Source organism: Thunnus maccoyii, chromosome 15 (genome assembly GCF_910596095.1).
Source record: "Thunnus maccoyii chromosome 15, fThuMac1.1, whole genome shotgun sequence".
Classification (NCBI taxonomy): domain Eukaryota; kingdom Metazoa; phylum Chordata; class Actinopteri; order Scombriformes; family Scombridae; genus Thunnus; species Thunnus maccoyii.
In genome coordinates this window covers 15,323,331-15,336,739 of record NC_056547.1, presented here as the reverse complement: position 1 = coordinate 15,336,739, position 13,409 = coordinate 15,323,331, and the positions used below count along the sequence as shown (strand labels likewise).

General features: G+C 39.0%; 1 protein-coding gene across 2 annotated transcripts in view; it reads right to left on the bottom strand.

The window, feature by feature from the left end:
- The window catches only part of LOC121912929 (solute carrier family 45 member 4), a 59,186-nt gene extending 50,558 nt beyond the window's left edge, over positions 1–8,628 (bottom strand). Inside the window, exons 1-2 of one of the 2 annotated variants that reach the window (XM_042435490.1) lie at positions 8,487–8,628; positions 7,311–7,396 (exon numbers count right to left, since the gene is read on the bottom strand). The gene's annotated coding sequence lies outside the window, so the exon portion shown is untranslated. Of the gene's footprint in view, positions 1–7,310; positions 7,397–7,984; positions 8,250–8,486 lie in introns of those variants that run through there. The other variant, XM_042435491.1, reaches the window with a different exon arrangement.
- Between the last annotated feature and the right edge of the window lie 4,781 nt (positions 8,629–13,409).

Sequence of the window (13,409 nt, the reverse complement as noted above, 5' to 3'; positions counted from 1 at the left end):
GCTGTATAATAAAGTATCACTTACAAGGTTAGCTGTGATAAATCAACTTTGTAAAAAGGTGCAAGAGGTGAACCCTCTTTCTTCTGCTGTAGCAGGCAAATCAGCTTAAATGTGAACACTAAACATTGTGACTGTGTGTGTCTGCATGAGTGTGTGTCCATTACTTTGAGTGCAGTATTGCTAACAGTCTTAATGAGATTACTGGCACACGGCCAGTTATCTTCTCTCCTCTTTCACCCTCGATACCTGACTACCTCTCTGTCTGTGCTCTGTCGCCCATTTCAGACCAGTCCAGTCTGTAAACGCTCTGCTAATGTCCCGTCTCCACATCTACAGCTGAAATGATTGACAGAAATTTAATCGGCAACCATTTTGATAAGATTAATCACTTAGGCTATGTCTCTTTTTAAGCAAAAAGTTATTCAAAAGCCTTTAAAATGTGAATATTTGTTGGTTATCTGAGCCTTTGGATAAGTTTTAATGGCAGATTTGATTGTGATGATTGTTAAAAGAGCCTGAAATTGGGCAGACATTAAAATTAGGGATGTCCAGTGCTGAAATTACAGAAGTGTTCTCCCTCCATGCAGAGGACGAGATAAAATTTAGCCGCAGGCTGCAGTAAATAGGCCTGAAACCAATGATTATTGCTCAATCTGCTTAATTATTTTTTCGATTACTGAATTAACCATTTAGACTATAAAGTGTCAGAAAACAGTGAGAAGTAGCCCATCACAATTTCACAGAGACATCTTCACACTGCATTTTTTGTGGAACCAACAGTCTAAAACATTAAGTTACTCAACAGAGAAAAGAAAACAGTTTGGCATTTGTGTTTAACAAATAATTTAAACAATCAATTGATGGTCAAAATTGTTGCAAATCAATCTCCTGTTGATCCACTAGTCGATTTATTGATTAACTGCTTCAGCCTGAGTGGTAAACAATCTCTTGCAATGTACATAAAACTTCCTCCTCGACCTAGTGTCAGCTAGCAGACGCCAAATATCACGTAAGCATTGTGGCTTTATCTGGAACAGAACTAGAGATGTGGTTCGATAGCTTTTTATCAAATTCAAACCCGGTATCGAATTCATTGCATTTGCAAGTAACTTCAGGCTGCAATAAATATAATAAATATGTCTAATCACTTTTTGTTTGCTGAAAAGTCAGAAACACTACAGTTTTTAGTGGCGACTTATTTAATGTTAACAACCTGAAACGAGATGAGCAGCATAATGTTTGTTAAATGTATCTGACACGTTTCATTAACAGCTGTACTTCACGAGCAACTTCCTCCAAATCCTGAAGGTCCTGATTCAGATCTATTAAGCGGATCAGATTGAAATGCTGATATGAACCATTGTTTAAAAATGGGAGATTCTTACATTGTTGTGAGATGATCTGTGTCCAAACAATGAAAACACAAAGTCAACTGGTAGTCATACAGTGATGTTAGAGTGATGTGTCTTTGGCTTAAGACACCAGCTGCAGCAAGAACATTAACCAAAGAACAGCTTAATGTTTTAATTTAGCAATTACTGAATTAATTAGCTGCAGCTGATCTAATCTGCTGCCGACAATGTCTGTTATTTTAACCAGAGACAGCGACTATCGGCTAAAAATGTGAAGCCTCCTACTTAGAGTATATGTTTTCTTTTGCTCTTTACTAATAAAACAAAAGATAAAATATTGGACAAGAGATCTGGTAGCACCAAAGCTTAACGAATCCCGGTATTTTGTCCTCCAAAATGGAACAAGTTATTCAAACTCATCCCTAAACAGAACAGAGTCAAACTAGATGACCCAATAAAGTTACAGGCTGCATGTCTAAAGGCAGATATAGTCTGTGTGTTTGTGCCTCTGGCTACAGATCACCAGTCTCGCCCTCTTTTGGCATTTTTTTGGATTTCGACAACAACAACAACATTCCAAGACACAGTGACACAATATCAAAGGCTCTACCCCATGGCCCGACTGACAGCCACAACATCAACACAACTAAAACTTTTTTGATGTGCAGAGTGGAATATATGATGTATACCATACCACAGCTATCTTCCCAAAGTGGGTTTGTCAAATCAGCTTTATGACACGGCAAAAAGTCAAGAGATAAGTGTATGAGGGCTGGGTGTGGCTGTGGTGTACTTTGCTTACAAAGACCTAAAGGCTACCAAGATGTACCAGACAAAGCTGATCTTCTGCCAATCATTTCTGGCATTCAGTCAGTTGTCTGCAAATTTAATTGGAAGGCAATCACAGTTTGTCCTGGGACATTTGTCCTGGGAAGATGGGAACAGCGATTGGAGGACACCCAAAAAGACATCTGAAGACTAAAGTTTAATCATGTGATTTAGAACTAACATCTCTACTGCAGGATGGGATGACTTTTGGGAGGAAAAAAAATTTGGGGGGCAAGAGAAGTTAACACAGCTCACCTGTGGAGTATTAAAATTAACCAAAGGCAACCAATCAGAGGCCAAATAGCTCTAACACGAGGTGAGGCCAAATGTGTTTGAGCTTTTCATGCTATCTGGGTTCAAGCTTATCCTGCCCTGATGGAAAAAGCTGACCTTTACCATGACTTGTAGTTTAAAAACAGCAATGGGAAACATTTTATGAGCTCTGAAGGAGATGTCAACAGGACAAACATCTGTAAATGGCGCCTTGTATTGTACTAAAGGTTGTAACAATGACCTGAATTAGGCTCCAGCCAAGACAACAGTGAAGCAAACTGCTGTTTAAAATCTCCAAAAACCCTGCATAGTTCAGGAAAGTCTAGGAGAAGATAGAAACTGGAAAAATAAATAAGATGCCCTTGAGCAAGGCACTAGGCTTTATTGTTCCTTTAATTGGGCATGATTTTTGCATTATGTCAACATTTCTTTGCACATGATAATGAGCAGATCTATAAATATGATTTCACACCTCCAAAAACTCTAAGCTAAAACTTTGGCTGAGAGCAATTGTTTTCTGCAAAAAGTGCTCTATAGGAACGGGGAAAAGTTACCTTGTGGAGTTTTTGACAACTAGTAGCACTATGAAGCGATGTTGTTATGAATTGGTTCCCCCTTTTGTTTGTATCTCGTGCATATGCAGGAGGATGCAGACTGGTGACATGATATATGGTCCTGCCTCTGGTTTTACATCACAGCTGAAGACTTTTCTGTTTGCCGCTGTCTTTTATTAAACCAAATTTGAGGGTTAATATTTTACACTGCATTGTAACTTTTATTCGTCTGTTATATCTGTCTTATTCCTTTTAGCTTCTTTTTATTTCTAAATTTAACACTTTTAAATTGTATTTAAATGTCTTTTTACTTGTGTTGCTTTTATATTCTGTCTTGATGCCTTTTATGTTCTATGTAAAGGCACTTTGAATTGCCTTGCTGTTGAAATGTGCTATACAAATAAACTTGCCATGCCTTGCCTTTAAAAATGTTTTATGAGGCTTGAAATGCATTCAGTGCCATTGAGAGAGACTGAAGGTAAATAACTGTAAAAATAACAGAACAGTTACAACAACAGAACAGTGGATGACTGGGAGAACTACAAAGATACCGGTGCAGTAAATGCAGATATGGGGTTGTTTTTTTTGTTGACACAAGTATTATCTAAATCATTTCCAATTTGTTTTGGTAATGTAACATTAATGGTCAAAGTGGTAGAAGAGAAAAAAAACATGTTGTAAGCCTCTTTATCTTACACCACCAGCTGCTTCTGAGCTTTTTAAGTTTAGGACCAAAGTGTCAAAACATCTCTAAAATGTTGGCAGAAGTGGCAACCTGAACATCAACCTGTTTCTCTTTGTTATTTTTATACTATTATGATGTTGGATGTCTGTGTTAAACATGGTCAAACTTCCAAAACTTGAGGTGAACATACATAAAAATGCTCCCTGAAAGTCAAAAGCCGAGACTTCAACCTGTTCTGAATGCTCTGTTTACGAAGTTAGCTCTGCTTCCCCATCTCACTGACATCAGATCGTTTTCACATGCCCACAAACAGCTGTCCGTTCCGTTTGTTGATAATGTTATTGGTATGTTCGCTTTGTCCACTCACATATTTCAAATCAGATTTGGGTCCGAACATGTACAGATATATTTGAGAAGTTCCCATTTCAAGTAAAGAAGGAGAACAAGAAGTGAAATCCGATCGTTTGTTTACGTAACCTCCGGAGCCACTGGAAGTCTGCCGAGGGTCAGCTGGCCAATCAGAACAGAGAGGGCTCATCAGGAGGGGAATCTTAAAGAGACAGGAGCTAAAAACGGCCTGTTTCAGACAGAGGCTGAACTGAGGGGCTGCATAAAGGGCCAGTATAATATACAAAAGGATGCTTTTGAATTGATATTTTGAGACATTTTTTGAATTGTAAATCATGCAAAGATATACCAGTAAAGCACCGGAATATAAATTTAGACCCGGAAAGCGCAGGAAACATCCTCTTTACGTGTTTGGGCACACATGGTTTTCGGTGATTTTAAATGATGGGTTTAAACCACCTGTAGCAAAATACAGAAGTGAGACAGAGGAGTCAAGCTCTGCTGAGAAAAAATGGAGACAAAAAAAAAAAGAAGAAACAGAAGGTAGACAAGACAAGAGAGGAGGAGAGCTGACAGGACAGCGAGCACTGGAGAGTCTCTATTCTTTGAAGACGTTTTGTATTATTGACAATCTCTTGACCGAGTGCAGAGTGTATTTGTGGGTGTGTCCTCTAACTCAAAGCCAGGGCTAAATACAGCACAGCCATCTGATATTGACTTTGATAACAGTCCGCCACCACTAGAAAACCAGGCTGCCATGCATACAGTATTGCTGATAGTCTCTGCACACAGCTTTACAGAAAAACACAACAGCCTGTAGATTCCCATCCACACACACATGCATTTGACTTGATCTCTGCTGTCTACAGAGAAAGTTTAGAGGCTAACTTTGCAAATATAAGAGCCAAAATTAAGTAGTAGAATATTTTTTTACCCACCTAGAAAGTACCCAGCCATACTTGTAAATCGCTGTGCCAGATCTTTTCAATTTGCCTTGTGGGTCAAAGAATGTAAAAAAAGTAAAAATAAAAAGTAAACAGAGCAGGAATATGTCATGTTTCTTCCTCAGCTGCTCAATACTGGGACTCCAACTGGGTTCAAACAGCATTTATAGCTGCAACTTTGTTTGTGTGTGTGTGTGTGTGTGTTTGTTTAAGATCTGGTAGAGATAAGGGGGGCTATTGATGACATTGATGTAAGTGAGACGACAAACACACACACGCATAAACACACACTCTTGTCCTCTGATCAGGGATGGGAAAACATACTCGCTTACTCTTTTCTGTACTTGCTCTCTCTCTCTCAGGTTTGTGTATAAAAACTTCACACCAGTAGGAAGTGGGTTATCTACACACAGGATCAGCGCTCAGGATACAAAGCCATATCTGCTGTGTGTGTGTGTGTGTGTGTGTGTGTGTGTGTGTGTGTGTGATGGACAGAGAGAGGCAAAAATGATTAGAAAGGGACTTGGAGAGTATCAGGCAGGCAGTTTTGTGCCAAAAAAAAAAATAGAATTTGCCAAAATGGTGGATTTGCTACCATTAGCATTCTGCTAAGATTGCAGCAGTGTGCGCTGGCCGCTGGCTGACTTTCATTTCAGTGGAAGCTCTGCGTTGGGGTGCGGCAAAAAAACGTAACGTCTGGAACATCTTGCAAAAAGTGACACAATGCGACGTCATCGGTCAAATTACACACTGCCTTGGCCGATCAAATATGCGAAAAACACACATTCATTATAAAGTAGATTAATCTGTAATGTGAAGGGCATAATTATATTGTTCACCTCACAATCGTAGGGACAGAGGATGATGACTCTTAGTGATAAGTTTAATATCTGATAAGCCATCAAACTCATGGATCTATCCGGTCTTTATACTAAGCTAAGCTAATTGTCTCCTGGCTCCAGCTTTAGTGCATGTCCCAAAAGGTCAAACTATTCCGAGAACACAGTGCTGTTTTTGGTCTAAACGCCCAGTAACTTCTAAAAATCTTGTCTTGCAACTTTTCTGTTTACTCCAATATGCAAATTTTAGCATAACTCCATGTTTACCTCACATTTTTTTTAAATTTTGTTTGGTAGTTTGCCCTTATTGGACAGTTTTGACTCAAACCAGGTATGAGGTTTGCATCTAAAAGTCTCTTCTCAAAAGGACGCCGTCATGTTTTGAGGAGCGTGCAAGTCATCTCTGCTCTCACTGACACACTCAAGCTTCCTTTACGTGGTGTGGAAACCATTAAACAAACTGATTGTACTGGTATTCGCTCACAGCGCAGTATTCAAGAGCAGTCGGAGAATATACACAGTAGTATGACTGGCCTTAGTGGGCGAATGTAAAATCCCTCACAAAATTTCAGTTGTCCTCACCCATTTATCATTCATGTGTTTATGTCTGTTGTTGGACGGTTCTACTGAGAGACCAGGAAACATCTGGATTAGAGAAACATGTGCAATACATGTGGAAAACACTGGTGTATGTATACAGACTGGCTGCTTATGATCCTGGTTATAGTTGGGATTAAAGGTAACATACTGAGACATTATTTATATGTTGTATATGTAAATGTAATCGATTTTAGCATGTAAATGATCACGTATTTGTGTGTGGGCAGATGATTAAAGGGTGTGTTATGCTGTGTTTGCTTAACATCTGTGCAGATGTAAATTGATGTGCACAATTTGTGTGTGTTCATGTGACTGCCTGCGCCTGACCACTTGTGTCTGACTGCATTCGCGGGGTTGGCTATGTATGTGTGTGTGTGTGTGTGTGTGTGTGTAATAACCAAATGCTGATTCAGCACCAGTTGATAGTCAGCAAACATTCATCAAGAGGAAGTAGACTGCTTTCACTTCAGCTGAAACGGCCGGTCCCAAGCATGCAATCTGAAACCTAAACTGCATCGCAACAAAAGCAAAACTCCTGACACAGGGAGACGCAGATTTTTTAAGGAAGAGGTGTGTGTGCACAGTGTGTTACTGCTAAATCCCGTCAGGTCGATCCAAACCGAGACCACGATCTGATCGAGCCACATACTGCACATCTATTCAGTATTGTTCTGCTCGTGCTGGTTGTGGTTTTCAGCAGAATAGAAACACATTAAACTTGAAAAGGCAATAAAGGGAACACATCTGTTGGACATTTACAAGTCTCTTTATGACCTTTGTTATGTTTTTGTGCTGATTCACTAGACCAAACATGGAAATGAAGAGACACAAGGAGGACATTTTAAAAAACACAAAGTAAATGCGACGTTTGTGCATCTTCGACTCACCAAAAGGCCTTGAAAGCTTCATAAATGTCGCTGAGACGTCGTCGTTTGGTCCAGGCTGCAATCTAACGCTGGCCCTGCAGTCGTACCTGGACACACACACACACACACACACGAGAGAGTTAAGACCCAACAGATCAACACAGTGCAAATAAACACACAAGCAGTAAGTAAGCTTATACTGCGCATTAAATCAATACAGTGCCCAACACAACAGCACATGAGCACAAGCACAAAAATAAATCAGTAGTTGCCAATAAACCAGAACACACACACACACCAGCAAAACACTCTCTAGTCTCTCCGATCACTCATCCTGTGATGCAGTTTGACGGAGCTGCAGTAGTCACATTATGTTTACATGTTGTTTAATATATCTGATGGAAATTCCTATTAAAGTGAAGTAATATCAAATGGATGTACGTTAAAGAAGGGATATTGTCTTCTAATGCAAATAAAAACATACTTATGAATGTTTTCTGACAGTAAAAAAAAAAAAGGGTGGAGGAGCTCTGTTGCTCTGTCATTGTTTTTATATTTAAGTTAAATTAAACACCCACATCCAATGACGTGTACGTACTTTCATCCACTGATTATGAAAAGACAGAGGAATAAGCAATTACAAAGCAGGACACTCCTCATATTTATCTTTAATTGGCCCCACAAATCACACATACCGGTTGCTCTTTTGTTTTGATCATCCCACAGTCACAGGTGTGTATTTCACTACTGTATAAAGCTTCCTCTTGATGCACTGATGAAGGAAATGAAGCTTATTGTAATACTAATCCCCTTCAATGTTCAAACTGCAAACTGCAAACTGCAAGCCTGAGCCTGCCTCTTCTGTTTTCAAACCGTCTTCACCTACTTTACATTTAAACGCCTTTCAGGAGTCCTAATTATAAAGACTTTATGATTAGAGCAACCTAATTATGCAGCCTGACCTGTCTCAGGCTGTCTGCCTCTCCAGCCTCTCTCCTCTTTTTGTTTTTGACACAGGCCTACAGAAACTACTGTAAATACCTCCTCCTCCTCCTCCTCCTCCTCCTCCTTCTCTCTCTGCAGTAGCAACCTGAGATGCTGTGTATTCCGTCTGCCGGAGCCGACTAACAGCAGCTAGAAAATGTTTAATATCCGTCCCCTCTCGTCGCCGGTGTCTTAACCGGACACTGCGCTCACCTCGCCGGGTTGTGTCAGCCGCTGGCTCCGTGTGTGTGTCCGCTGAGCGGTCGGACAGTCGCTCGGCTCTGCAGCAAGCTTTTGTTGCATAGGTTGTCCGCTGCGACTGCAACTGAAGCCAGGGCTTTAAATACGCCTTTAAAGGAATAGCTGTCGGAAGAAGAGACGTAGCGCCCGCTTCCGCCGACGTCATGGCTAATTTGCATAAAGGGGCGGGGCAGTGGCGGTGGTATACAAACAAGAGAAGCGCTTGAATGTTTTTAAAGGGGCATAGCTATTTTTTTTAACCCTTACCTTGTGTTTACATTGGTTGTGCTTCCTTGTGGTTTGGTATACATGTTGTATACATTTTCCTGAGAGTGCTGTTCATGTGTTTATTAAGACTCTTTTGGAATAACATGCGTATTTTTATCAATAACCATGTTGATGAATTGGAAAACATGTACTGTTTGGCATACTAGAAGATAACACTAATTTAAATTCTCATTAATTTCATTTAAATTCTCATTCTCAATTGCCTAACTTCTTGGTTTTCACAAAGGAGGTCAAACCAGGGCTAGCTGATCCTAACGCTAGCTTCTAGTTTGGCTAGCACCAATTAGCACAGTGCATTTACAGTCTATGGTTAACCATGATCATGCTAATGCTCATTTTCGTTAGTGAAAAACATTAAAACAAAATGTACTTCCCAGCAAAACTGAACAGCTGACTACTTAGAGGGTCTTTTAGTTGAAACACACTGAGATAGTGAGAGCTACAGTTACGCCTATATTCTGTGAATCTGGGGTTACGCCACAGTTATGTCACATAATCAACATTGTCACCATGGTAGCGACTTGTCAATGACAATGCCCTAAAACATACCCTGCTTTATCGTCTATTTTACTCCAAATGGAACCATGATTTACAAAATGAAAATCAAACTAGATGAAAATCCATGCAAGTCAATGGGGAAAAAGAAGAGGAAAAACGTTAAGGAGAAAAAGTGTGTATTTCCAAAAGCTGTATACAAGCACACCTGTTGTTAAGAAAACAAACAAACAAAAAAACACATCACACTGATTTGATATCCCCTCCCTCATTTGGTGCCAAGAAAGCCACCTATGTGGCCATCGCCATGAGTCAATTCAGTGTTCCTCTAATCCAAAAGCTAATAACTGTTAATACCTGATTTTTGCTTTAAATCTTTGTATCAACTGTAACTCCCCCTAGCTCAGAGTTTGTTTGTTTTTCTGCAAACTGTAAGATGTGTATTTTGTATATAATCATTTTGTGGTAGAAGAACTTGTAACTGTTTTTATATGTCAATAAGGAAAAAAAGAAAAATAACTGCAAAATCAGCCTGTTGTTTTCCTCTTTCTTCCCACCTTCTTAAAACCCAAAATGTAGAACAGAATTGAAGTGAAGTGTTGACCCCAAAAGTGGCTTTAACATCAGATGAAGGTGACAAAATACAGAAATCACCATAAAGCATTGTTATTACGACTGCAACTAATAACTATTTTCATTATCTTTCGATTAACCTGATTATTATTTTTCTTGGCTAATCATTTGGTCAATGACTCATCAGAAAACAGTGAAAAACGGCCATCACAATATCCTAAAGCACAAGATGATGACATCACTGTCTTATTTTCTCCAATGAACAGTCCAAAAATCCTAAATATTAAATTTACAGTAATGCATGACCAAGAAAAGCAATATATTCGCATATTTGAGAGCCTTAAACTACCAGAATGTTTGGCATTTTGCTTGAAAAATGACTTAAATTATGAAATTTGATTATCAAAATTGTTGCCTATTAATTTTCTGTCAAACTAATTGACAATTAGTTGTCAAAAACACCGACTAAGGAAATATTTCAAGTTTAGGGTCTATGCATAAACAAATAAATGTTGCCAAAAAGTCATTCACAGACAAAGAAACATCCAGTATGTTATTCTGATGTTACTTATGCTTGGAGAGAGGTCCTACCTAACACCCTGTTAGAGCGGTATTACAAACAGACTGGTATAAAACTCCGTCCTACTAGAGTCTGTGTTTATGTTTACATTTATTTGGGATTTTTAAAGTTATGTCAACACCAATCACAGATATAGATCATATGAAAATCATTTATATTTAACCATGTTTTAAAACGGTTGTCATTAAGACCCCAAACAAAAGAAATGTGTTGTTTTCTGGAGTGGACGTCACAAACATGTCATCAATTCAAAATCATGTTTATAAACAATTTTCATAAAACAAGGAAATGTCATTAAGTATCAAAGTGATAAAACATTGTTAAGTATGTTTTCTGAGCACATGCATCACTAGGTGACATTCAAATCAAGATAATCAGATCAAGATAAACATCAACAAAGAGCACACAAATGCGGCAAAACTGCTTTAGAAGGTTATAAGCCTGAGGGGCAGTCACCTGTGTGTGATCTGTACAGATTGCATGCTCGACGTCTGAGGTCTCTTTAAGGAAGGAACTGATACCAAAACACCAGCAGAAACGCAAAGAGACAAAAGACATGAGTGACAGAGGAAAGAGTGTTTCCTGGTGTGGTGAAAATAACACCTTTTATATATTCAGCCTCAGACGGGGATTCTTTTCTAGACTTAAGGATCATCATCATCCAGAATTAAAGATCTGTCTGTTATCAAAACATTATTAGTGGTGCAACTCTATAAATATCAATGACAAGTAGTAATTTCAATGCTCTGTCAGTGTGCCATGCCACAGGGGAGGCAATGTTTACTTCTTGTTTCTGTTTCGTTCTATCAATCTGTCATAACCTGCGTGAACAGGAAACCAGTGAAATGTAATACGATGATATCATCTGTAGCGAACGTAAAAAGAAACGTACATGAGTCAAGGGCGATACTGCACTGGCTGCTCATGTCAAAGCTGTAAATCTTCTGATGTAATGGCATTTATCTCAGTTATTATTATATTGCCTGTGCAGCCAAATCCTAATACGGCTTATTCCCGGGCTCTATTGTTGTCCAAAAACAACTGAAAATACATCAATAAGCCACACTGTTGCACTGAGTGATATATTCCTTTATTACAATGAACCTGGGCACTGTAGTTTACTTTGAATGAAAGCCACATCCACCATCCCACGGCTGTAAATATTAATTAACATGACATTTGAAACGTGTATTAATCCGCAACTGAAAATAGTCCCCAACATACACACAATTTACTCCTTTTTGAATAACATTTGTTAAAAACTACAGTGCCCATTTGTTTTAGAAAATTACAGGCTTTTCCAAACTGTTTTTCGTCTTTAGTGGGAACCAACAGGCTTGGGGCTTTTCGTGTTTTAACAGCATTTGTTGACAATAGCTAGCTTTATCCTTTAATAACATAAATGTTCTTCACCAGTAAATAACTAAAGTCATGTTGAAGACTGCCCCTCCACTGATAAGTATGACACACCATGTCATTTTATCTCTTGTTTTGTTCTTTGTTCAGCAGCCACAGAGTCAGAAATAGAACTAAGACATAAATAACTGAAGTGGCAGCTTCACTACTAATGAAATGAACAGGAACTTCTATCCTTTTTCTCTCTAGCTGTTGGCTTCGCGCTGTAGAGCACCATGCCGTTGTTGACTCAGGTTATTGTTCCAACACTGTTGGGAGTTTTTCAAGTCAGGTTTTAAGTTGCAGCACAAACACTGCAATTGTGGGATTTTTTTTCCTCTTAAATCTAGACCTCGCTTCCTGTAAGTAACAGTTTGTGGATTAAAGGAAACTGATTAAGAGCTGCAGGGGAGACAGAAAACAACTTATCTTCCACAGCAGCCGAGGCATGAGTGGACCTGCACGGTGAGAGATTAACAGCTGCTTATGGCTTTATGTAACAAAACAATGTCCAGCACACAGACACACACACATACACATTTGTACAAATGCAACTGCACACAACTACATACTCAAATGCAGTATTTGAAGGACTGGAGGGGGGATTGGCTTTGATGTGAAAATGCCTTGACTAGCTCCACAGGGAGGTCAGAGGTCATCTACAGAGCAGCAGCACAGCAGGGAGTCAGTGTTTTGCCCAAGGACACTTGAGCAGGGTGGACCCAGCTTTGTGTTGCATTCTCCTCATCATTGCAGCGCCCTGCTGCACACGGAGGGGAAGGTGGGAAGTTTCCACGATTGCAGGTATCAAATAGTAGCTTCTGTGTTTGCTGTTGTTGACTTTGTATTTACATTTTGAATTTTAAGCTTGTCATAAACTCTTATGATCTTTCTCCCACTTTGACTTCTCTTGATATTAAACAGCACCCTCTTCTGGTTAAGTCTAGCAAGTGAGCATCAATGATGATGAAATCAATTTTCCAACCAGTCATTTTGCTTACAGTATGTAGCTCTGGGACAGGCAAAGTAATAAATGCATGGCATAAAATGACACGACTTTGTTTGTAAAATTGTAAAATGCACTTCTCAAATTAACTGCATAAAGCAGTGGCTCCCAAACTTTTTAGTTTATCCCTTAAGGCAGCAGTAAGCAAATAACCTCCAACAATATTTGGCCCCCAAACAAAAGCAGTTTCCCCTTTTATAGTTTACATCAAAATTTTTTCATGAATCTCAAAGAATCTATAGTAGATTGTAAACCATGGAAACACATTCATTTTATGACCTTGTAACATTGAGGTCAAGTTATACAGTCATCGTCATGTTTCATGAGTTAGTTTGTGAAAATGTAAAAATGCTCCAATAATACCCAAGAAAAAGCAAAGATCAAAGGAATATCTGAAAAAAAATTAGAGCTGCAATGACTAGTCAATTAATCAATCCACAGAAAATTAATCGCCAACTATTTTGATTATTGATTAATTGTTCTGAGTCATTAATTAAGAAAGAAATTGCCAAAATTCTCTGGTTCCAGCTTCATGTTTTCTGGTTTCTTAAATCTTCTG